The sequence below is a fragment of the Pinus tabuliformis genome, chromosome X, assembly GCF_031772625.1.
Source record: "Pinus tabuliformis cultivar Carrire ecotype Pingquan chromosome X, CPIR1, whole genome shotgun sequence".
In the NCBI taxonomy this organism is placed as follows: Eukaryota; Viridiplantae; Streptophyta; class Pinopsida; order Pinales; family Pinaceae; genus Pinus; species Pinus tabuliformis.
This window is the reverse complement of record NC_142308.1, coordinates 1,179,739,686-1,179,765,618: the sequence shown is the minus strand read 5'-3', so window position 1 is coordinate 1,179,765,618 and position 25,933 is coordinate 1,179,739,686. Positions and strand designations below refer to the sequence as shown.

At 36.8% G+C, this 25,933-nt stretch overlaps 2 pseudogenes; one reads left to right on the top strand and one right to left on the bottom strand.

Moving 5' to 3' along the window:
- Window positions 1-211: 211 nt before the first annotated feature.
- On the bottom strand, window positions 212-14,023 carry LOC149144157 (U-box domain-containing protein 35 pseudogene; annotated as a pseudogene).
- Window positions 14,024-14,049: 26 nt separating this feature from the next.
- Window positions 14,050-14,722, top strand: LOC149144156 (uncharacterized; annotated as a pseudogene).
- Window positions 14,723-25,933: the final 11,211 nt, after the last annotated feature.

The following is a 25,933-nucleotide window of genomic DNA, read 5'->3' as shown; positions in this document are numbered from 1 at the left end:
GAGGAGAAAAGACCCCATGTATAAAAAAATAATTACCAGATAAAAAGAAGAAGATAATCCAGAGAAGACAGATTCTGGTTGTAAGAAGAAACCTATTTAGATTTGATCCGTGCACTATGAAAGAATAGTGTACACACTTCCAAACGGAAGTTGCCAAATAGGGAAACTCTGCTATATACATCTATAGAATCCAAATAAAAAAGTAAAACAATTAAATTTGAAATTTTGAATAACTAAATTCCTGCATGGATTTCTGCCTGGGCGCTTGAAATTTGTAAACGACACCACCTGAAGAGAAGCTGAGTTTATGCTTCTGGAACAATTTCTCGACAACAATCCTGCAGGTGGAAAAAACCTTACTGAAGAATTGGACGATGAAGTAGCTACGAGGTGCAGTGCTCAGCATGTGCGTTGGCAATATCTTTGAATCTTCTAATTCCGGCAGAACACGTGTCTCGAGATCCGGTCTGTAACTACCCGGCAATTCTGTACATTCGAGGGCCAACTTAGCGAACTCCATAGTTTCCTCAAGAGGCCACTCCCCTGCAGTTTTGTCCAGAATTTCTTTGAAGGAATTCTGCTGGATCGCTGTTTGAACTTTTTCCTTAATTGCTACTGGTGGTTGAGCAGTGAGCAATTGCAGGAGAATGATTCCTAGGGCATATAAATCGGACTTGGGACTCCATGTTCCAGTCGGTACGTACTGTGGATCCATGTAACAGTAAGCGCAAGTGGAAGAAACTGGAGGAGGAATGAGCCTAGGTACTCCCACATCACTGACTTTGCTCACAAAATTGTGATCTAACAATATGTGAGCAGGCTCTAGATGAATGATTGGTTTTGGTTTGGCGGTGTGAAAAAAATGAAGTGCAGAAGCTATTTCTGAAGCAATTCGAAAGCGTATATACCATGGAAAAGAAGCTCTTCCATCCCTGGGGAACAACTGATCTTCTAGACTGCCATTTTCCATGTATTCATAAACCAAAACTCCGCGTTCAAGGCAAGCGCCAAGCAGCAGAACTACGTTGGGGTGATTTATGTGACGTAGAGCCTCAATCTGCAAAAATAATTGACAAAATATTATTCAAAACATTATTCACATTCGAATCATTTAGAATTTCAATGCTTCAATTGATATTAAACATGCAAATTATAGATAGGCTTAGTAATTCATTCAAATCATTTTCATACCTCCCGTTTGAATTCATCTGTGCCTCTAGCTGCATCTGTACCGAGAACCTTGATAGCCACAGTGGTATGATCCAAACTGCCCTTGTAGACTGGGCCATGTCCTCCCTCCCCTATCTTAAGTGATTCAGAAAAGAAATACGTAGCTAATTCGATTTCTTCTATTAAATATTTTCTCGATCTTTTATCAGATGATACCAACGCCTTTGCATTTTTAAATTCCCACAACTTTCTTATCGTATCCTCCAATTTCAACAGCTCTTGTAACTTGCCCTACATGAAATGAGATCATTACACGTTAATTTTTTTTAGCCACGATTAGGAAAATGGTTAAGAATCATTAAGCCACAGGAATCAGTTCGTCGAAATGTCTTTCTAGAAATAAATTGATTTCAGAAACGGTTGCATCTCATATTGGCTTCTCATTTGTGCTATGAAATTCAATTTTCCCAACGATAATCACACACATCACATCAAAGTTAAAATGATGAGTAGGAAAGACACTACATGGAATCATGTGTCTATTTTCCATGTTGTTTTTAGAAATAGCATTGTTTTAATCTAATTTTTAACATTTCTCCCTAAAGTCTATACATGAGTCAAATTCAATTTGTTTAAGAAGAGGAGTGTCACCATGCTTGTTTTTTTTTTTTGGGGCTATATTCACAAATTATCTAGAATAATATTATAAGTACAAAATATCTTCAACAAATATTTCTACAACTTAAATTTATATAAAATAACCTGTATTAATGTTCTTAGAACATGAAGAGTCACACTGACTTGACATTATCAATAACCATTTATAACTACTACTTCAAGAGCAAAACAGATCATATTAATCTATTCAATAATTAGTTAATTATGTGTGATTTTGAATCAATTAATTTTTGCACAACTCATATCACAAACTTGGACACGAACAAAAACAAATAAACTGATTGAACCAAATGAACGCTACAAGATTAATATCTCGATCACACAACTAACTGAATTCACGCACAACAACAGCCATTGAATCACAAGAATATAACATGAGAAAATCAAGTTAGATGATTAATTATTTGTGCGAAGGATGTCAATCTCATGAAACCATAGATGCAAAAAATCAACACTTTCAATTAAATTGTAAAGACCTGCTCCGTCTGAAGCCCTTGCCACAATCCTCGTGCATTTCACATCATCTTCGTTTCATTTTCTGCAGATCTGAGTATAATGTTTTCAAAAACCTTGCACCATTGCTAGCGGTGATCGTATTTGACTTTCTGAAAGCGCACCATGGCCTTATCTCACATGGTCTAGATTCCTTTCTTTCGCTGAGCAGCTTCATTTGTACCTTTTTCATCTCCTTTCTGAGAGGCTCCACATTTGTATATTCTTCCTGTTATCGTTGGCATTATGTAATTATGACATTTTCAACAGCATGGACAACTTTCGCCGCACGAGGAAGGTCTATTTATTTTCTGACATGAGGTTGAATGAACTGATTGTCCACCAGCACATTGTGTCTCCAACTGCTGACTGGTGACCGTGGTTTTCTCGTGACTAGACCCCGAATGAGCAGATGCCAGTTTCGAACCCTATTTCTGTTGGAAGAATCACCACACCTCTATAGAATCCGTAATTTCCACCCTTGGGATCCTAGTTACTGTTTGTTACGTTTACCAACACCTGGGGGTTTTGGTGTAACGCCAAACCTCACATGGTATCAGAGCATAGGGATTTGTAATCAGTGCACAAGCAATTTTATTTGCAGGTTCACAAGATTGAAGCAACAACAAAGAATGGAGTCTAAATTGGAGTTTCCACAATCGGCAATTCTCACTCCATATAATTATTTCGAATGGAAGCGAAAGATTCAACTTCATCTCAAAAGTAGAGGCTTATTTCGAATAACCATGGAAACGAAAGTTGAACCAACATCGGCAATGGAGAAAACAAGATATTTCAATCGCATGGACGAGGCCTTCTGCATCCTATGTTTATCTATTTCTCCGGAACTGCTATTTCATGTTGAATCATGTTCAACTCCAAATGAAGTATGGAAAATTTTGGAAGGATTGTTTGGAAAACAGGATGAAATGCAAGGTCACATTCTCGAAAATGAGTTAAACTCATTAGATCCGAGAAACTTTGAGAACATTCAAGATTTTTTTCACAAGGTATAAAGCCTTGTTGATTCAGCTGAAAGGATGTGGATCGACAAATCCAAGCAAGAAAATCAGTTGATTCTTTCCATTTTATCGAAACTTGGTCCAGAGTATGCAGTCTTCGTCTCTACATTCCACACAGTCAGATCTGCAACTGGTGCAGCTTGGAAGATGCCCTCACTGGATTCTTTTATTCAGTCTTTGATGCATGAGCAAGATAAGCTTATCAAAATGGGCACACTTAAGAATTCCAAAGCGCATGCACTTACTGTGCATGCAAAAGGAAAGGTAAATTCCAAAGACCATCAGAAAGGAAAAGGGAAGAAGGATCCTGATCCAAGTAAGGGAGGACATCCCAAACCCGCTGATGGATCATCTGGCTCAAAGGAAAGGAAAGTAACGAAAGGGCAATCAATGTGCAATTATTGCCACCGTGGTTTTCATCCTGAATCTTCATGCATGAAGAAGACTATAGATCTTATGGCGTAGACACTCCAGCAACACAATCTTGGAGACCACATTCCTGAGAATGCTAAGAAGAAGTCTGGAGAAAAAGCACCAGATCCAAGAGGTAACGGGCATGCTTTGATTTCTCTTCATTCTGCACCACAAGAATGGATCATCGATTCAGGAGCTTCACATCATATGGCTTCTTCAAAGGAATCCTTTTCTTCTCTACATGCATACTCAGGTCCTCCCATTCTCATGGGGGATAATTCTGCAGTTGCAGCAACTGGACAAGGAAGAGTGCAATTCGAAGATGGAAGTTTTGAAAATGTCTTGCATATTCCAAGGCTTTCTGTGAATCTTCTCTCAGTGTATCAGATGACACACACAACCAGCGGAAGGAAAGTGGAATTTACCCCAGATTCCGTGAGCATTTATGACATGCAAACCAATTTGAAGATTGCATCTGGCAAGGTAAATGATCAATCTCGTCTGTATACATTTTCTGATTTTGTTCCTCAATCAGATTCTATTTTGCTACTTACGCATGCAAATGAAGAAAGTAGGATTTGGCACGAGAGATTTGGGCACTTGAATTTCAGATATATGCAATAGCTTAGTAAGCAAGGGATGGTCAAAGGATTGCCAACCATTGAATTTTCAGATGGTGTTTGTAATGGATGTGCTCTTGGAAAGCATCCACAAGAAAAATTCGAGAAGGGGCATGCATGGAGAGCCTCTTCACCTTTGGAACTTGTACACAGTGATCTCATGGGTCCATTTCCGGTGCTTTCAATGAGCAAAGCAAGATATGTGTTGTCATTTATAGATGATTACACGAGATTCACTTGGGTTTACTTCTTGAAACTCAAGTCTGAAGTTTTTCAACATCTAAAGATTTTCAAAGCGCATGCGGAAAATCAGTCTGGAAAACGCATCAAAATACTCTGCACAGATAATGGGACGGAATATGTCAACAAAAATATCAAGAATCTTTGTGATGAAGCAGGCATACAGTTTCAACATACAGTTCCTTACACTCCACAGCAAAATGGCGTGGCTGAAAGGAAAAATCGATCTTTGATAGAGATGGCTAATTGCATGTTGCATGCAAGATCTCTTCCGTTGAAATTGTGGGCCGAAGCTATTAATTGTGCCTCATACATCCAGAACAAATCTCCTCATAAATCTGTTACTGGAAAAACACCTTTTGAGGCTTGGACTGGCATGCAACCTGAAGTTAGTCATTTCCGCATTTTTGGATCTCGAGCATGGGCCCGCATTCCTCTAGAGAAGAGAAAGGCTTTGGAGCCTCAAAGCAAAGCATGCATGTTTGTTGGATATTCTGATGAAGTCAAAGGGTACAGATTGCTTGATATCCACACTGAAGAGCTCTTTATTGAAAGCAGTGTAAATTTTGACGAAGATATTTCGCATGCACCAGTAGATGAACTTGTTACCAAATTTTCATCACCACTCATTGATGAGTATGCAGATGAAACTTCAGACCAGCATTCTGATGAAGATGAGTCTTTTCCTGTGACCCCTGTTAGACCACCAGTTGTTGAACATCGAGATCATACTTCTGCATGTAGTTCAGAAGATTCTCGACCACCTTCAACACAAAAATGGCGCAGCATGAGTGATATCCTTGATGATCCTTCCTCTATCCCTCTGTTTGAGGAAGATCCGCAAGCACTCTTAGCTATGGAGCCATCCATGCCCATGCATGCTTATATGATGCATGGATCTGATCCACAAACTTATGCATAAGAAAATGGGCATCCTGAATGGGAAGCCGCCATGGATGAGGAATATAACTCTCTCATTGAGAACCAGACTTGGGATTTGGTTCCGCTACCTTCAAATCGCAAAATTGTGAGATGCAAGTGGGTTTACCGGACCAAGAAAGCATCAAATGGCCAAGTTAGTCGATATAAGGCATGATTGGTAGCAAAAGGTTTTCAGCAAGTACATGGTGTTGACTATGATGAGACTTTTCCTCCAGTGGCAAAAATGGATTCCATTCGGCTAGCTCTCTCCATTGCAGCAGCAAGAGGATGGGAGGTGCGTCATATGGATGTGAAGAATGCCTTTCTTCATGGTGATCTTGAGGAGGAAATCTACATGGAGCAGCCATCGGGATACATGCAGAATTCATCTCTGGTATGCAAACTAAAGAAGTCTCTCTATGGCCTCAAGCAGGCAGCTAGAGCATGGTATGCAAAGATGGATTCTTATTTGTTATATCAAGATTTTGTACGCTGCAAATCTGATTCCAATGTTTATTTTCTAAAGAAAATTGACTCCTTGTTGATCATAGTACTCTACGTAGATGATCTTTTGATAACGGGTAGTTCAGCTTCTGTCATTAGTAACATCAAAACTGCATTGCATAAGCGGTTTTCTATGACAGACATGGGCTTGCTAAATTTCTTCCTTGGACTAGAGATCCATCACCGTGATTCTGGCATTACCATTTCTCAACCAAAATATGCCAGAGATCTTTTGACACGATTTCACATGAGTGACTGCAAGCCAGCGACCACACCTTTCTTATCAGGGATATAGCTTGAGAATGGCAAAGACACACCATTGGTTGATTGCACATTGTATCGCTAGCTTGTGGGAAGTCTTCTTTATCTCACTCACTCCCGTCTTGATCTCTCCTATGCTGTCGGAGCAGTTTCCAGATACATGCAGGAGCCACATGAGTTACACTGGAATGCTGCAAAGCGCATCCTTCGATATGTCGAGGGGACAATCACCTATGGGATTCATTATGTAGCCAATTGTTCTTTGAATCTCATCGGGTTCACAGATTCAGACTGGGCTGGCGACACCATTGATCGCAAGTCTACTTCCGGTTATGTACTTATCGGATTCGTAATGGCTAGAGGCTCTCCACTTTCATCTCATATCTCATATCCTCCAGATATAGAGGCAGGCGCAAAATCGTAGCAGTGGCGAATAAATACTCTATTCTAAATGTTTTTATCCGGCTTCGCTTTGGGAGAGTGGGTACCTTAAACTTAAACATATAACATCAGATCATTTTTTCTCGGCCAATTTGATCCACACTGAATAATAAAAGAATAAATCTCCACTACTCTGCTACCAAACAAACAGATCGAAACACTTCAACACCACAAAATATACAACACTAGAAATATGGAAATCAAACACTTAATTAATCTATTTACATAAAATCAATAAACTAAAGATTCTTTGTGAAGTAGTCAAGTCAGTATAGGTTCTTATCTCATGTCAGAAATTAGAGAGACAAAAGAGCAATTACACACAACACTAAAACAAACTTTCTATATTATTATTGATCACAACAATTACAAATATATAGGGCATAAATCATTGACTTCGACACATCACATCTAGATCACTACTACAACGGAGAACATAGGAATCAACATCTTCTAGATTGACACTTCTAGATTCACGATGACAACCCGTAAATGATATGGAAACATTATTTCCAACAATAAAATCTTCTAAGGTATGTTCCAATCAAATGTGTAAAATTGAATTATAAAGTATTGATTTGGTATAAACTAATAAATTGAGAGGTGAAGTTGATAAATTAATTTCTTGCCCAAGCACAAGAATTTGCATATATTTTGGTGGATAGTAACCACTAATAATTCTACACATTTACAATTTTACTTTTGCATAAGTGTTCACCAAAACAAAAATAATAATTAGAAGTAACTACTAGTAAATACATTTATTTACATCTTATTATTCCTATCCTTTTTACTAAAACAAAAATAATAATGAGAAATAAGCACTGGTAAATACATTTATTTACATCTTATTCCTATCCATCTTTTATACAAGGTTAAATTAGGGTGAAATGTAACTAATGGTAAACGTGTTGTTTACCTGAGTATGAGTTGTTCTAAATGATTTTATTTTTAGATGATTTTATTGCAAAGCTTAAAAATAAAAAAAAAACTACACAAATATCTAAAAATCATGCATGAATATTACATAATTTTTGTTTTGGATGGTTTCCTGCAAAACTTTAAAAATAAAAAATCACCACATAAATATTTAAAATCATATATGAGTATTGTAACCATATTTATAAATTATGACATAAAATATATAAGACACACAATATTAGATTGTACAAAAACTATGATAAAATTTTAAGTTAAAATCCAATTAAATATTTAAAAAATAAATTTTAATAATATTAAAAATAAATATCTATTTTTCAAAATTAAACTTTATAAATTGTATAAATAACTACTTAACTAAACTAATATATAAACTAATACAAATGTAAAAATCAATTACTAAAATCCTACACTCAAGAGAATATTACATTTGAAATGGATATTTGTGTTCATTTTTAACTAAACTAGTTATTAATAAAGCCTAACTTGTTGGGTATATTTGGAAACTGTTTTTTAAAATATTATAATAGAGCCTGCATTCTAATATCATCATAGGCATATAACACTTTTACGTCGTAAGGCGTTCTTCTCTTAAATCAACTCCCTTCTTTGCCCACCTGTCATCCTTGTAATGCATAAGATTATATGTTAGACGATTCCAAAGAAATTAGTCGTTTGATCAAAATAGTTACAATTCGTTACCTTAACTGTTTGCGAACTGGTAAGCATAAGCGATTACAGCGCCGTGATATGTTGAATTCATCATGCTATCGAGTGGTGAGCATAACCGATTACGGCATGGTATGTTGAATTCATCATTCTGATCTTTCAAGTTTTGAGGCTGTGTTTCAGTAATCATGACGATGGCGATGGCTAGGGGGAGCTTGACACTGAAATTGTATTTGGGTGCAGGTTTGATCTTTCAAGTTTTAAGGCTGTGTTGCAGTGATCATGACGATGGCAATGACCAGGGGGAGCTTGATGGAAATTTCTGATAATTTCGAACAAAACAGAGGAATCAAATTTCCTCAACTCAACACAAAGAAATGAGAGAAATCTGGACAAAGAAGATATGGAGAAAAGCTCTATTTTTATTAACCATAAAAATGACAATAAAAATTACAAACTTCTTCAGAACTACAGTTCTGGAATAACTAAAAAAAAAACTCCATACTCTGTTTTTTACAAACTCTCTAACATTCTTCTAACATAAAAAAGAACTGTTGTTCATTACATTTATATGTTAAAAACATATTTGACTTTAAACAATAAGATAATAAAAATATCTTACCTATATTTACCAACCGCAGTAAATATCATTAATTACTTCACATGGGGATAAATTAATTTCTCGTCCTTCACGGCTAAAAATATCTTATCGGAATTTAATGCGTGGCCTATCACAACATCGCACCATCGCATCGGTGGAAGAGAAAAGATGTGTCGTCGCTGCCATAACCGTTGAATCATGCGATTTGCGATATGCGATCAGATCGCATCGCGAAATCGCAATCGGGGCAAAGCAGGGGTGCAACAAGTTAATATGCGATAGCGATCTGCGATTTGATCGCATCGCACGAACGCATTGCGAATGAAGGAAATGGAAATGGCGGGGAACTCCAATGGCGGTTTTGCGATTTCTGTTCAACTGTTGCTGCAGTTGAAATTACATTCCAACACTCCCCTTTAATTTCTACTGCTGGGTTATCAGTCATACCCAGACATTTCCTGAAATGATCAAAACTTTTCTTTCCTAATGGTTTTGTCAAGATGTCAGCTAACTGATCCTCTGTTCTGCAGTGTTGCAAAACAATCTAACCATTGTTAACCAATTCACGTATGAAGTGAAATTTGGTGTCTATGTGCTTTGTCCTTTTATGAAAAACAGAGTTTTTAGACAATGATATTGTCATAGTAAATGGTTGTGCCCTTTTCTTGTTCATGAAACAAATCTCTGAGAACTCTTCTCAGCCACACTGCTTGGCATGCTGCTGCTGTTGCTGCCACATACTCTGCCTCTGTTGTTGACAAAGACACAACTGGTTGCTTCTTGGAAGCCCATGAGATGGCTCCCGATCCCATATGAAATACATATCCCGATGTGATTTTCCTATCATCAACACTTCCAGCCCAATAAATGTTAGTGTAACCTGTCAACATGAAACTTTTAGAAGAGGAGTATAAAATACCAAACCCCTTCGTTCCATTCACATACCTTAAAATCCTCTTGGCTGCCTGCCAATGAGTCTCTTTCGGTCTTTCCATAAATCTGGAGATTAAACTCACATCGTGCATAATGTCCGGCCTAGTTGTAGTCAAGTACATAAGGCTGCCAACTATGCTCTTGTACAGTTTTGGATCAAAATCCTTGCTGCTGTCTTCTTTGATCAATTTCAACCCCATTACAGTTGAAGTCATAGCTACCTTGCTATTCTGCATGTTAAATCTCTTTAACACTGCTTCTACATATTTAACGTCATTCTCCTTTATGTAGAGTGTGGGTTTACCATCACACTTATCAAACCCATTCTCAATCAGATAAGCATCTATTCTGTTGTACCATGCTCTTGGAGCTAGCTTCAATGCATAAAGAGCCTTCTTCAGTTTGCAGACTTTATGCTCTTGGCCTTTAACTTCATAGCCTAGAGGTTGTTCAACATAAACCTCTTCTTTTAACACTCCATTCAGGAATGTAGATTTAACATCCATCTGATAAATCTTCCATTTGTGTTGTGTTGCAATAGACAACACTATTTTGACTGTTTCCATCCTTGCTAATGGTGCAAAGGTTTCATCATAGTCTTTGCCTTGTTGCTGCTTGTAGCCTTTCACAACAAGTCTTGCTTTGTGTCGGTCAATCTTGCCTTCAGCATTGCTTTTGGTCTTAAAGACCCACTTAACTCTAATGGCATCTTTGCCTTCAGGGAGGTCCACTAACTCCCATGTTTTACTCTTCTCAATTGCACCAATTTCTTCATTCATTGCTTCAATCCATTTATCTTCATTTACAACATCTTCAAAATGAACTGGGTCATCAACATGACAATACAAAGCGAATAATGAATTCAGACCGGTATTGTTACTTACCTCTCCTTGTTCATAAATCTCATTCAGATTTCTGAATCTTGGTCTTCTTAGTGTGCTTGGAGTTCCATCTGAACTTGAGGGTATTTCTGATCCCTGTGGTGTGCTTGGAGAAGCACTTCCTTGACTTCTCAAGGCTGTTCGAATTCCAGCTTGTGGTGTGGTTTGTTGTACTTGCTGTGGTGGAGGAGGAGCCACCAAGGAAGGATTATTTGATGTTGTCCCTTCCTCTTCTTCTTCGTGAGACACAATTGTCTTCACATTCACTATCTTCTCTAAGCTTCCATCCCAAGCTTCATCTTCAATGAACTGCATATCTCTGCTTACTATCAATTTCTTGGTGGATGGATTATAGAGTTTGTATTCTTTTGACTCATCACAATAGCCAATAAAGACACACTTCTCCCCCTTACTGTCAAGCTTCTTCCTTAGCTAATCCGGTACATGTGCATATGCTACACAACCGAATACTCTCATGTGAGTGACAGTTTGATTTTGACCACTCCATGCTTCTTCTGGTATTTTGTTCATGACAGCTTTAGTTGGGCATCTATTCAAGATGTAAACTGCGCAAGTGACAGCTTCTGCCCAATACTCATGCGGCAAGTGTTTTTCCTTCAGCATACTTCTGACCATGTCAAGAATGGTCCTATTCTTCCTTTCGGCAACATCGTTTTGCTGAGGTGTATACCTCGCGGTGAACTACTTTTGTATGCCATTCTCTCTGCAAAAACGCAGAAAGTCTTTGGAGATGTACTCTCCTCCTCTATCTGCTCTGAGAACTTTGATATAATTCCCACACTGCTTCTCAACAAGAGTTTTGAAGTGGCGGAATTTCTCAAACACTTCACTCTTTTGTTTCAGCATATACACCCATGTCTTTCTGGTGTAATCATCAATGAAAGTTAAAACATATTTATTTCCGGCAAATGATGGTATTTGCATTGGTCCACACACATCATAGTGAACAATTTCCAAGGGTGCTTTTGCCCTTATACTCTTTCCTGCTGGAAAGCTTTCTTTGTGTTGCTTACCCAAAATGAAACCTTCACAAAGGCTGTTCGGTTTCTCGATTAATGGAAATCCCTTTACCATTCCCTTTCTGTGCAATAGATTCAAGCCTTCGAAATTCAGATGTCCAAATCTCAAGTGCCACAACCAATTCTCATCTTTCACTTGTTCCTGAAAGATTACTTGTGTTACAGCTGCAATAGTTCTTCCTTCCTTCAAATCTGCCCTGAGTTTGAGAGGAAACATTCTATTGTTGGTCATCTGCACCTATGCAATGATCTTCTTACTTGGAGGTATGTCTCTGATTGTACACATATCATATTTGAAGAACACATTGTAACCTTTGTTAATGAGCTGTCCAATGCTCAAAAGATTACATTTCAGACCAGGTACATAGTATACCACTGGCACAATCATATGTTCTCCATTTCTTGCTTGGATACTGACTCTACCCTTACCCTTGACAGATGTCTTACTATCAGTTCCTGTTGTTACCTCAGATTTCACATTTTCATCCAGATTGGCAAACATTGCAATATTTCCAGTCATGTGATTACTACAACCTGAGTCTAAGAACCAAAAATCTTCTTGTTTGTCTTGTGCAATGTTACATGTTAACAACACAATCTTTGGATTCTTATCTTCTTCATTTGCAAAATTAGCATTCTGCCTACTATTAATGTCATTTTTTTTTTCCTACATTCATTGGTGTAGTGCCCATATTTCTTACAATAATGACATTGGACTTGGGATTTGTCATACCTTTGTTCATGAGCTTGCTGTTTGCTTGAACCTTCATCTTGGTTCTGATTGCAACTCCTTCCGCTTGTGCTTGCAGGATTATTTCTGCCTTTGTTTTGGCTTCTTCCACGACCTCTGTTATTTGCTTTGTGTCGACCTTTTCCTTGGCCAAAAGACATCTAAGTCTTGAATGCTTGCTCAAAAGAGGAATGTGTTCCTCTACTGAGTCTGCGTTCATGAGACATAAGAGAAGCACTCAGTTCATCTACTGTGAACTGTGAGAGATCCTTTGTTTCTTCTATTGCTACCACAATAGCTTCAAACCTTGAGGGTAAACTTTTCAAGATCTTCTCTACAATCCTTCTTTCTTCAAGAATCTCACCATGAGATCTTATCTGGGTTATCAACCCAATAACCAGAGTGAAGAATGAATCTATTGTATCAGTTCCCTTCATGCTGAGTGTTTCAAAGTCTCTCCTCAACATCTGCAACTTTGCAGTCTTCACCTTCTCCATGCCTTGATAGGAAATTTTGAGAATATCCCATGCCTCCTTGGATTTTGCTGCTGCTGCAATCCGTGGAAAAACACTTTCATGTACTGATTGGAAGAGAAAAAAGAGGGCTTTGGCATTCTTCTTCCTGTCACTCTTCAACTGGTCTCTTTCTGCTACTGTCAAAGTAGCCAATGCTGTTGCATCTGCAGGTTCAACATAGCCAATTTCAACCAGCTCCCATATTCCTTGAGAAGCAAACAATGCTTTCATTGTTATGGACCAATAACTGTGATTTTTTCCATTAAACTGTGGCAGTTGGGAATTTGTCAAACCAGTTCCAACATCTGCCATCTTAACCTGTATAAGTAAAGAAGAGATACTGACTGTATAATTAAAAACAAGCAAAAAACTTTCTCTGCTGGAGAAAATCTGCTCAATAAGCTTCTTATAGCTCCTACAGTGAAAAAACAAACTCTGTTTTTGACTCACTAAGTGCCTAGACCAACTCTGATACCATGATGGAAATTTCTGATAATTTCGAACAAAACAGAGGAAGCAAAGTTCCTCAACTCAACACAAAGAAATGAGAGAAATCTAGACAAAGAAGATATGGAGAAAAGCTCTGTTTTTATTAACCATAAAAATGACAATAAAAATTACAAACTTCTTCAGAACTACAGTTCTGGAATAACTAAAAAAAACTCCATACTCTGTTTTTTATAAACTCTCTAACATTCTTCTAACATAAAAAAGAACTGTTGTTCATTACATTTATATGTTAAAAACATATTTGACTTTAAACAATAAGATAATAAAAATATCTTACCTATATTTACCAACCGCGGTAAATATCATTAATTACTTCACATGGGGATAAATTAATTTCTCGTCCTTCACGGCTGAAAATATCTTATCGGAATTTAATGCGTGGCCCATCACAACATCGCACCATCGCATCGGCGGAAGAGAAAAGATGTGCTGCCGCTGCCATAACCGTTGAATCATGCGATTTGCGATATGCGATCAGATCGCATCATGAAATCGCAATCGGGGAAAAGCAGGGGTGCAACAAGTTAATATGCGATAGCAATCTGCGGTTTGATCGCATCGCACGAACGCATTGCAAATGAAGGAAATGAAAGGGAACTCCAATGGCGGTTTTGCGATTTCTGTTCAACTGTTGCTGCAGTTGAAATTACATTCCAACAGAACTTGACACTGAAATTGTCTGCGCAACGCGTTGTGGCAATCGAAAATCAAGCGTGGCGAGCCTCCTTTACTTACGATAATGGCACACTGTTAGACGACAGGGAAAGAGCGGCCGAGCCTCCTCCTTTACTTACGATAAGGGCACGTTGTTCGAGAGAGTGAAAGCACTAGCCGAAAATGGTTTTATACAAGTTCTTATTTCAAACTTTAACGCGTTAATTGACTTTTCTTCTTATGATGTGAACTCTTATATTAGTATATTCTACAGAAGTGGGAGAGAGAGACTGGAAAAGCGGATGAAAAAGAAGATGAAAATGGCAGATCAACAGGAGGTAATACATATATATTGAAAGTTAATTCTGTTTCTTGTGTTTCTGCTGAATAACTTTGTTGATCTTTCTAGGCTGAACAGTGTCAGAAGTGGCAGGAAAGTACAGTTAAAACTGAAACAAAGACTCCAGAACCAAAGGAGCAGCCATGATTGTAAGCCACACTCGCCTCACAATTCTAGAAAAGGGCGCCGGGACGCAACATAATTTTTGGTCAGATCTGCACAGTAAAACCATCTCACAAAATAATCGACCTAATCGACCTTACAAAATAATGTGTCTGCGATTTATGCATTTGTTCGTATGTTGTTTTCCTTTCTTTTGCTCCAAAAATACGACTTGCGCTGTCATCTCCATTATATTCATTGGAGTTTGGTGCATATATCATTTTACTTCTACTATAACAAGAGATCACTGAAACTAACTTTCAATCGAAAAGCTCAGGAATTAAAACTTGAAGCGGAACTTCAACTTTTATTTGTGCGGAACAATTTATACCCAACAATTTATAGTGTCAAACGTTTCAATAAAGTGTGGTCCAAACAATTGGACATTTAGACCCAAAAAAACGTTATGGGAATCTTGTCTGATTTCCAACCTAGACAGAGTCTGACGAAAGGTGATACTTATATTAGAGGTCAATATTCCAAACTTTATACGTGGCTCTGCCTTTGGTGGCATGACCCAATTGTAGATAGTCCTCAATGGATGTTAACCCCCTAGCTAGGCTATGAAACCAATAAGTTAAAAAAAAGGTAATTCAAAATTGTTGGGTCACTTCTCCTGTTGCAAAAATCAATAAAATACCTACTAAGAAACCCATTATTTAGTTCTCTAATCATATCAACTTCTAGTGCTCATGATGCTTGCCCCACACAACATAACGATGATATTTATTTATCTACTCAATAGTCCTGTAAAGGATCTCCCATCCATTGTTTTTCAAGGAGTCATAGAATGTCCAAATTTTTGTTTATTTTACATGTTTAAGAATTTCTCTTGCTTTTTTGATATTTTTTTATTAACTTTTTAAGGCATTCTAAGGACTGTTCCCTGTTCCTACTATTGTACATCAACTCATTTCTTTCTCTCTATGGATTCATCTTCCTCTTCCTATTTACTACTAAGCTCCCATGACTTTCAAAATTTTAAGACATTCTAAAGAGTGTCTCTATTTTGTATTGTTGTATATCAATTTATTGCTATTTATCTCTATAGGTTCATCTTCCTCAATTTCTCTACTAAACTCCCATGGATTTATTTCCTAATTTATAACTGTATCTTTCTCCAATATAAAGCCCCATTTTTCTTTTATCTATAGGTTTGCAATATAAGCCCCTTTCTCTTATTAAAAGATTCTCTCTTGTCATGAGTGAGAGACGAAAAAATATTTCTAATTTAACTTCTTTTGATTTCAAAAATGTGAAACAAAAAATTCTCTAGATTTAGGCAATGATTAGATATTTTACACCTATTTTAAATTAGACTATATGTTAGACTGAACAGTTGAATGATGACTCAGGATAATGACAATAAAATTTTTTTGAATATAAGTAGCCATTCCCAACAACACCTTTGAAGTATTAGATAGCACAAGATGTTCACCTTGCACCCTGAAAACATTGACTTTCTCAAATGCCACTGATTCTTTGTACATCCTCCCCGTAATCTTTGGTCTTTCTAATTTAGACAAAATATCAGGCTCCATGCAGAAAATAGATTGCCATTTAGCTTCAAATGCAATTGGTTCCCTGTACGTCTCCCCTGTATGTTGATGTTCAATCTTCAACTTTTCTAATCCAGTCTTTGTGTCAGGCTGCATGCAAGAAACATTTTGGCATTTAGTCGTAGAAGATATTTTCCTTTCTACATTTCATCCTAGTTTGTATTAAACAGTAAAAATGAATCAGGGCCAAAAATTATTCATTGTAAAAATTAGTTGTTAATGTCTAACTAGTGGATTTTTTCTCACTGGGCTTCCTAAAAAGAAGCTAGATTTGCTCACCCTACATACAGATGGGACTTCAAAATCCCTTTGTTGTTCTCAAGCTTCTGGTTGCCATTCTCAGTTGTAACAATTTCCTCTTCAAATGAAATTGCTTCCTTCTGGGTCTCTGTATGCCGTGTTGAAATATTAATTTCAACCGCATTTACTGTAGCATGGTTTGGCAAAACCACCCAGACTTCCCTGCACCACCATTCGCAAAAGGTTGTTTTCCTCACAGGGCCTCCGACACAATTCGTTGCTGCCACGCGTCCAGTGTACAACTTCGAAACCACCAATTCCCCAGACGTTAAAAGTCGTTTGGCTTGTGTGAGGTTGGTGTGTGAATTGCGTCCAATCGGGTCAACAGACAAAGATCTTATTCAACCTGCCATAATATTAGTTTTGTTTTTACCATCATTTTTTTATTTAATGTATTTAATGCACTGTCATAGTCATAGGTAAAAGTTGGTAAACGTTTTTAATTTTTTTTTTTTTTTTAATTTACGGAAGTATGGGTAAGGTATCGTAAGTGATATGTTTTGGTTTTGAAGCGTTGACTTGGTAACTTAAAAAAAAACACGGGGATGAAGGTGTGTTTTCAGATGCAGCCAATAAAAAAACCAGGAGAGCACAGCAGTGCGAACAAAAAAATTGTAAAGCATATGCATTGAAATGCATTGAAATGAAATGTAGGGTGCTAGCGCAAATGTTTTTTTAATTGAATATGTAATGTGAATGATCAGCCGCTTGAATGTAATGAAAATTTCACACAGGGGTGAATGTGAAGGATTTCTTTTACAGCAGTAAATCCATGTAAATTTATTCTACAACAGTAAATGTAAAAGCTCCTTTTACAGCAGTAAAAATGTATGAAGATTTTACACAGCAGTGTAAAAATCATTTGTAAAAGAGGCAAAGTATTTATTTTTGGTGAATCCCTCTGAGAGAGAGGAAGAAAATTGTATTAAGCAGTTTATAAATTAATACAAGTTTGTTTTGGCTTAGAAACTCTGTCTTGCTCAATTTTTTTTTTTGGGCTTCCCTGTGCAAAAGATCCTGAGGAGAAAAACAGAGCATTGCTCTGTGTTCAGTTAATTTGTGTTTGAAATTACCAGAAATCCCCAACAGTGGTATCAGAGCAGGCTTAGGCTCTTTGAAGGTGTTCAAGAAGCTGAAGGGAGGAGTCTTTTGTTGCAGCAGTAAATCTTCTCCAGCAGAGTGAAGTTTCAGGCAAAAGATTCAGGTATTCCTCAAAGTTTTTTTTGAGTTATTGTTGAAGAAACAGTCAGTGCTTTAAACACACAGTTAAGAATTTAAAGCATAGTTGAGGATGCAAGGAATGGCTAGTACCAGCACTAGCATGGGTATGTTTAATACCCAGCTCCCACAGTTTAATGGGAAAAACTATGACTACTGGGCCATAACCATGAGAGCCCTGTTTGTCTCACAAGATCTATGGGAACTAGTTGAATCTGGGTTTGAAGAACCAACAGATGAAAATCAATTTAACAACTTAACTCAGGGGGAGAGAGATCTACTGAAGAGCAATAGGAAGAAGGATGCAAAAGCCATTATATTGTTGTATCAAGTAATGGACCAAAGTGTGTTTCCAAGGATAGTAGCAGCTAAGACATCCAATGAAGCATGGAAAACCCTCAAAACAGCCTATCAAGGCATGGAGAAAGTGAAGACAGCAAAACTACAATTGTTGAGGAAAGATTTTGAAAATCTGAGCATGAAGGAGTCTGACACCATTGACTCATTTTTCACACATGTAATTGGTCTGGTCACACAGATGAGGACTCATGGAGAAACCCTTGAAGGAAGGAGGATTGTGGAGAAACTTTTGAGGGTCCTACCCTCAAAGTTTGATGTGATTGTCACCACCATTGAAGAGACAAAGGATCTCTCAAACTTTTCAGTTGATGAACTTCATGCATCACTGATAACACATGAGCAGAGGTTGAGCAGAAATGAGAACTCATCTCTAGAGCAAGCCTTCAAGACCCAGATGTCCTTTGGAAGAGGAAGAGGTCAAGGCAGAGGAAACAAGAGAGGAAGAGGCAGAAGCCAAAACAAAGGTGGAAGGAACAGTCCAGCAAATGCTCAAGGAAGAGGCATCAATCCAAATCAGAACCAAGGCCAAGGTAGCAGTCAACAAAGAGGACAACATCATGCTCAAGGACAAAGGTATGAAAAATCCAATGTCCAATGCTATTATTGTAAAAAATATGGGCATTATGCCAGTGAATGTAGGAAGAAGCAAAATGATATGAGTAATAGACAAAATGCAAATGTCACTAGAGAAAACATCAACCAAGATAATGTGTTGTTAGCTTGTAACATGGCTGAAACAAACAGTGAGGACATATGGTTTTTAGACTCAGGTTGCAGCAACCATATGACAGGAAACATCTCCCTCTTTTCTGCCCTTGATAAAAATATGAAATCAGAAGTCACACTAGCAACTGATAGCAAAATTTCTGTTATGGGAAAAGGAGAGGTAAAAATATTTACAAAGTAAGGAGAAAGGAAAACCATAGCAGATGTCTAATATGTCCCTGGAATGAGATGTAACCTCTTGAGTATTGGACAACTTGTTCAAAAAAGGTTACAATGTTTTCTTTGTGAATGATGTATGCACCATCATGGATATAGCACCCAGCAAATGATGCATTGTTGAAGTGAAGATGACAAGGAACAGGATGTTCCCTCTTAGAATAAGAGCAGATTTGAAAAAGAAAGGAGAAATTGCAGCAGTCAACCAAGAGGCTTTCCAAAGCGTGCCAAAGGATGAAAATTGGTTGTGGCACTTGAGATTTGGACATCTCAACTTTGGAGGTCTTAACTTATTGAGCAGAAAAGGGATGGTAAGAGGATTACCATTGATAGAGAAACCAGACAACCTTTGTGAAGGTTGCATTTTGGGGAAACAACATAGAGAAAGTTTTCCATCAGGTAAAAGCATAAGGGCAAAGGCACCCTTAGAGATTGTCCACTCAGATTTATGTGGACCAATGCAAAATCCATCATTAGTAGGAAGCCAAGATTTCATAACATTTATTGACCACTTTACAAGAAAAACTTGGGTATACTTTCTTAAAAACAAAAGTGAAGTGTTTGAAAAATTCCGAAATTTCAAAGCACTTGTGGAGAACCAAATCGGGCTGCATATAAAATTTTTGAGAACTGACAGAGGAGGTGAGTATATCTCCAAGGAGTTCCTACGGTTTTGTAGAGAAAATGGAATTCATAAACAGTTTACAACTAGGTACACCCCACAGCAAAATGGAGTTGCTGAAAGGAAGAATAGGACCATCATGGATATGGCGAGGAGCATGCTGAAGGCAAAGCATTTGCCAAATGATTATTGGGCTGAAGCTGTAAATTGTGTAGTGTATATTTTGAATAGGTGTCCTACAAAAGCAGTGTTGAACAAAGTGCCGGAAGAAGCATGGAGTGGGAGAAAGCAAGGTGTCACCCACATGAAAATTTTTGGATGTGTGGCCTATGCACACATTCCAGATCAGCTAAGGAGGAAGTTGGACATCAAAGGGGAGAAATATATTTTCGTTGGATACAGTGAGGAATCCAAAGCCTATAGGTTATATATCCCATCCACCAAGAAGTTTCTTGTCAGCAGAGATGTTCAGTTCATTGGGGAGGAAACTTGGGATGGAAGCATAGAGAAAACAGTGAATGTTAAAAACTATTTGTCTCATGATGAAGATGAGGAGGAGGTGGCTGAAATACATCCCCAAACAACAGCACCAACACAAGGACAACAAGGAACACCATTGAGGATAAATGAAAGTGCTTCTCCAAGCACACCACAAGGAGGAAATTCAAGTGCATCTTCAAGCACTTGCACACCAAATGAAAGAGGTAAGAAATTCAGAAACTTAAGTGATATTTATGATGAAGGAATGAATTCCTTATTTGCCTTGTATTGCCATGTTGATGACCCTATTCATTTCGAAGAAGCAATTAAAGATAAGAAATGGATAGAAGCTATGGATGATGAGATAAATTCCATAGAGAGAAACAAGACATGGGATTTGGTAGAGCTACCAAAAGGTAAAGAGGTCATAGGAGTCAAATGGGTTTATAAGACCAAGTGCAATGCTGAAGGCAAGATAGAAAGGCACAAGGAAAGGCTGGTTGTCAAGGGATACAAGCAGCAGTATGGAAGAGATTATGAGGAGACTTTCGCACCGGTTGCAAGAAAGGAAACTGTGAGAGCAGTGCTGTCTATAGCAGCTCAAAACAAATGGAAAGTCTACCAAATGGACGTGAAGTCAGCATTCCTAAATGGAGTGTTAAAGGAAGAGGTTTATGTTGAACATCCTCTAGGCTATGAGAAGAAAGGTGAAGAGCACAAAGTGTGCAAATTGAAGAAGGCTCTTTATGGGCTGAAGCAAGCGCCAAGAGCATGGTACAACAAGATAGATTCCTATCTATTGGATAATGAATTTGACAAGTGTGAAGGAGAACCCACCGTCTACATCAAAGAAAAAGATGGTAAAATTTTAATTGTTGTCTTATATGTTGATGATGTTATTTTCACAAGTAATGATGATCACCTCATTGAGAATTTTAAATCAGTCATGAAAGAGGAATTTGAAATGACTGACATGGGTTTCTTGAGATACTTCTTAGGCATAGAAGTATATCAAATTGAAAAAGGAATTTTTATCTCACAAGCTAGATATGTAAATCAAGTGTTGGGCAGATTTAACATGCAAGAATGCAAAGCAGCGATCACTCCCACTGTAATGGGATTAAAACTTAGCAAAGAGGACAACAGCAAGGATTTTGATCCTAGTTTGTACAAGAGTATTATTGGCAGCCTTATGTATTTAACAACTACTAGGCCTGACATAATGTTTACTGTTAGTTTAATTTCCAGATTCATGGAGAGGCCAAAGGAAGCACATTGGCAGGCAGCAAAAATAATTTTAAGGTATGTCAAAGGTACCAAAATGTTTGGCATATTATATAGTGTCTCAGAAAGTTCAGATTTAATTGGATACACTGATAGTGATTGGGCTGGAAGTGTAGATGATCGGAAAAGCACTTCCGGTTATGTTTTTCATATGGGTTCAGGAGCCATTTCATGGGCTTCTAAGAAGCAGTCCATTGTAGCATTGTCTACAGCAGAGGCTGAATATGTGGCAGCTACAACAACAACATGTCAAGCAATTTGGATGAGAAGAATGTTGAGGAGTTTAGGCCAAGAGTAGGCAAAAGCAACAGTGATTTTTTGTGACAATAGCTCAGCTATTACATTGTCAAAGAATTCAGTGTTTCATAAGAGAACGAGACACATTGATACAAGGTTTCACTACATCAGAGAATTGGTGAACAATGGAGAAATTATCTTAGAACATTGCAGGACTCAAGAACAGGTAGCAGACATTTTGACAAAGTCATTGGATCTGAAAAGTTTTGAATTTTTGAGAAAATGTTTGGGTATGACTGATAACCCAGCAGTTGAAATTAAAGGGGAGTGTTGAAATATTAATTTCAACCGCATTTACTGCAGCGTGGTTTGGCAAAACCACCCAGACTTCCCCGCACCACCATTCGTAAAAGGTGTTTTCGTCAGAGGGCCTCCGACACAATCCGTTGCTGCCACGCGTCCAGTGTACAACTCCGAAACCACCAACTCCCCGGACGTTAAAAGTCGTTTGGCTTGTGTGAGGTTGGTGTGCGAATTGCGTCCGATCGAGTCAACGGACAAAGATCTTATTCAACCGGCCAGAATATTAGTTTTGTTTTTACCGTCGTTTTTTTTATTTAATGTATTTAATGCACTGTCATAGTCATAGGTAAAAGTTGGTAAACGTTTTTAATTTTATTGTTTTTTTAAATTTACGGAAGTATGGGTAAGGTATCGTAAGTGATATGTTTTGGTTTTGAAGCGTTGACTTGGTAACTTAAAAAAAAACACACGGGGATGAAGGTGAGTTTTCAGATGCAGACAATAAAAAAACCAGCAGAGCACAGCAGTGCGAACAAAAAAATTATAAAGCATATGCATTGAAATGCATTGAAATGATATGTATGGTGCTAGCGCAAATGTTTTTTTTTAATTGAATATGTAATGTGAATGATCAGCCGCTTGAATGTAATGAAAATTTCACACAGGGGTGAATGTGAAGGATTTCTTTTACAGCAGTAAATCCATGTAAATTTATTATACAGCAGTAAATGTAAAAGCTCCTTTTACAGTAGTAAAAATGTATGAAGATTTTACACAGCAGTGTAAAAACCATTTGTAAAAGAGGCAGAGTATTTATTTTTGGTGAATCCCTCTGAGAGAGAGGAACAAAATTGTATTAAGCAGTTTATAAATTAATACAAGTTTGTTTTGGCTTAGAAACTCTGTCTTGCTCAAATTTTTTTTTGGGGCTTCCCTGTGCAAAAGATTCTGAGGAGAAAAACAGAGCATTGCTCTGTGTTCAGTTAATTTGTGTTTGAAATTACCAGAAATCTCTAACATGCCGAAGTTCAGTTTTTCTCTTTTCAATTTTATTCTCGATATCAGGATGCACGCAGGAAATAATTTGCCATTCATTTTAGGAACAAATTTTCCTTTCTACAATTAATCTTATTTTGTATTGAATAGTAAAAATGAATCAGGTCCAAAAAATATCAACGTTAAAATTTAGTCTTTATTGCGCGACTGGTAGATTGTTCCGCACCAGGCTTACTGAAAATAAGCTAGTTTAGCTCACCTTTGATATACCTAGGTCTTCAAAATCCCTTTCGGTGTTCTCATGCTTCTCGTTGCCATTCTCGTTTGCAAAAATTTCCTCTACAAATGCAATTGTTTCTCTGTATGTCTCCCCTCTATGTTGAATTCCAGTCCTCAGCCTTCCTAAGTAATAGACCCAATATCAGGCTGCATGCAGGAAATAATTTGACATTGAGTTGCGGAATAGAATTTCCTTTCCACATTTGATACTAGTTTCTATTGGATAGTAACAGTTTTAAATGAGCCAGGTCCAGAAAAATATAGAAGATGCCTTGGGATGATCCTAATTATAAAAACCATTGTATCATTTAAGAAACTAACTAACAACAAAGTCAATTTGTCAAACTAAGTAATTAATATTCTATTAAGCTCATCCGTTCGAATATGGCATAAAATTTAATTATAATGATTTAATCTTTTGCCAATAACACAATTTTTCTCAATACTTTGTAACTTAACTTATGAGGTCTTATGAGAGTAAAACATATTTAAAGGGATAGACAAGGTAATCAACACAGATATTTTTAAATTAGTAATAATAATAATTAGTTTTAAGGGTTAGTTTAAGAGTTTTGGCCATTTTAAAATGTTTTGTTAATGAGAAGTTATAAAGTCAATTCTCTTTCATGCTCTAGGGTTAGGTTTAATAAAGTCACATGATCAATTCTCCTCGATGCTTTAGGGTTAGGCTTAACAAGGTCACATGGTCAATTCTCCTCTATTCTCTAGGGTTTTTCTTTGCTAATAATCCGGCCAAAAATAATCCCTTCTAGTGGATCTCATATAATAGTTTCCATAGATGTAACAACCACTGATCTATACATTAAAAATCCTATCAACTATCATAACTCATGAATGGTATAAGCACATTATATTGTATTATTATTTAGCTCTCAAAATATATTCAATATATTATTTTGGTTCAAATGAAGTCTTTTATGTTATAATGTTTATTTTGAATATTTAGTTTATGAACTATATCATTTATTTAAACACATGAAATAATAATCTATAAATTCATAAATACACTTGAAAACAATTTCTTGATTGTTTAGACAATGCACAATACAAAACTATCTCACCAATAAGCATTATCTAGCATGATAAAGCTAATTTTAAATTGTGTCATCCAGAAATATAATGCAAATGGCTACATAGCCAAAAGGTAGTGAAATAAGTGGCAACCTATTAGGCATACTCCTCATTGATTCAAAGTCAAATTTAAATCCATATATAGTAAGGTAAAGACTAAGAGTCTAAGAATGCATACAATAATAACTAAAATGCCCTTGGACCTAAATTCAAAAAATAACAAAATTTAAACTAAAATAATTGTAGTGAGAAAATTTACCATGAGCCAATACTTCCTACCATATTTATACATAATCAAAGACATGTAAAACTCCATATAATTGAGTGAATTATATATAAGATATAATCTCACTTCTTATCCTATAATAGGTAGCTAGAATTTGCCATTTACATAGGAAATTACAACACAATTTCATAATAGAGGTTATTTATTTGGAAAAATGATTGGGAGAGTTATATAATCCATATAGATAATATTCGAATAATCAAATGATTGGGAGAGTTACATAATCTATATAGATAATATATGAATAATCAAAAGTAACAATTCACAAAGCCAAAAAGCTCTATTGTATTTATTTGTAAAATCATTGATTTATAATTTGAAATATATAATAAAAGAATTTCAAAGACATTAATAGGTACTTAACTTTTCTAAATCATGAATAGTACGCAATCTATCAAGATATATCAATTTTTGGCCCAATTCTAGGTAGTTACCTATGGATATCACCCCTTTTTAAGGCTACAATATCACCAAGGTGAGGAAGAAGATAATGCAAAAATCTTAGAGAAGTCTCCCCATCCCAAAAGAATAAAAAATCAATGAAACAACTCATTGTTATGTTCTTTAATTAGACCAAATTCTAGAACTCATAATCCCTACCACACACAAAGAAGATACTTCTTTATTTACTCAACAATCCATCAACAAGTCTTTCCTCTAGTGCCTTCTAATGTATATATAAAGTATAAACTGTCATCTATTTCAAATTTATCTCTAGTATTTATTTTCTTGGTCATTTGGCATTTTATGATCAAATTTCTTTATGTTTTCTATCTATCTATCTCACCTTATTATAGTTTCAGTTGTTGTGCATCTATCCCTTCCCCTTACTCTATATGGTTTCATCTTACTTTTCCCAAAGTTTACTAAGTTACCATCCCCTTTCTTTCATACTTTGTTTGATCCTATAATATGCTAGCTCCCTTTTCCCAAGGTTAGACCACATTTTATCTTATTAAAAAATTTCTAATATAGCCTTATCTTTTACCTTTTGAATTTCCTCTAATATCACAAGAGAAATGTGGAAAAGAGTCTTAACGTAACTTCTTTTAGTTTGGAGGATTGACTTCCTATAATAAAAGAGGGTGTTTCCTATATTTAGGAAATGATTAGATCTATTCCTCTTAATTGGTCACATGAATCTGTTGAAATCTAATTTCAACTGCGCACGTACAACCCCAAAACCACCGCAGCGAAACCACAAACTGCCTGACGCATTTCGGACCACTTTTGCGGTG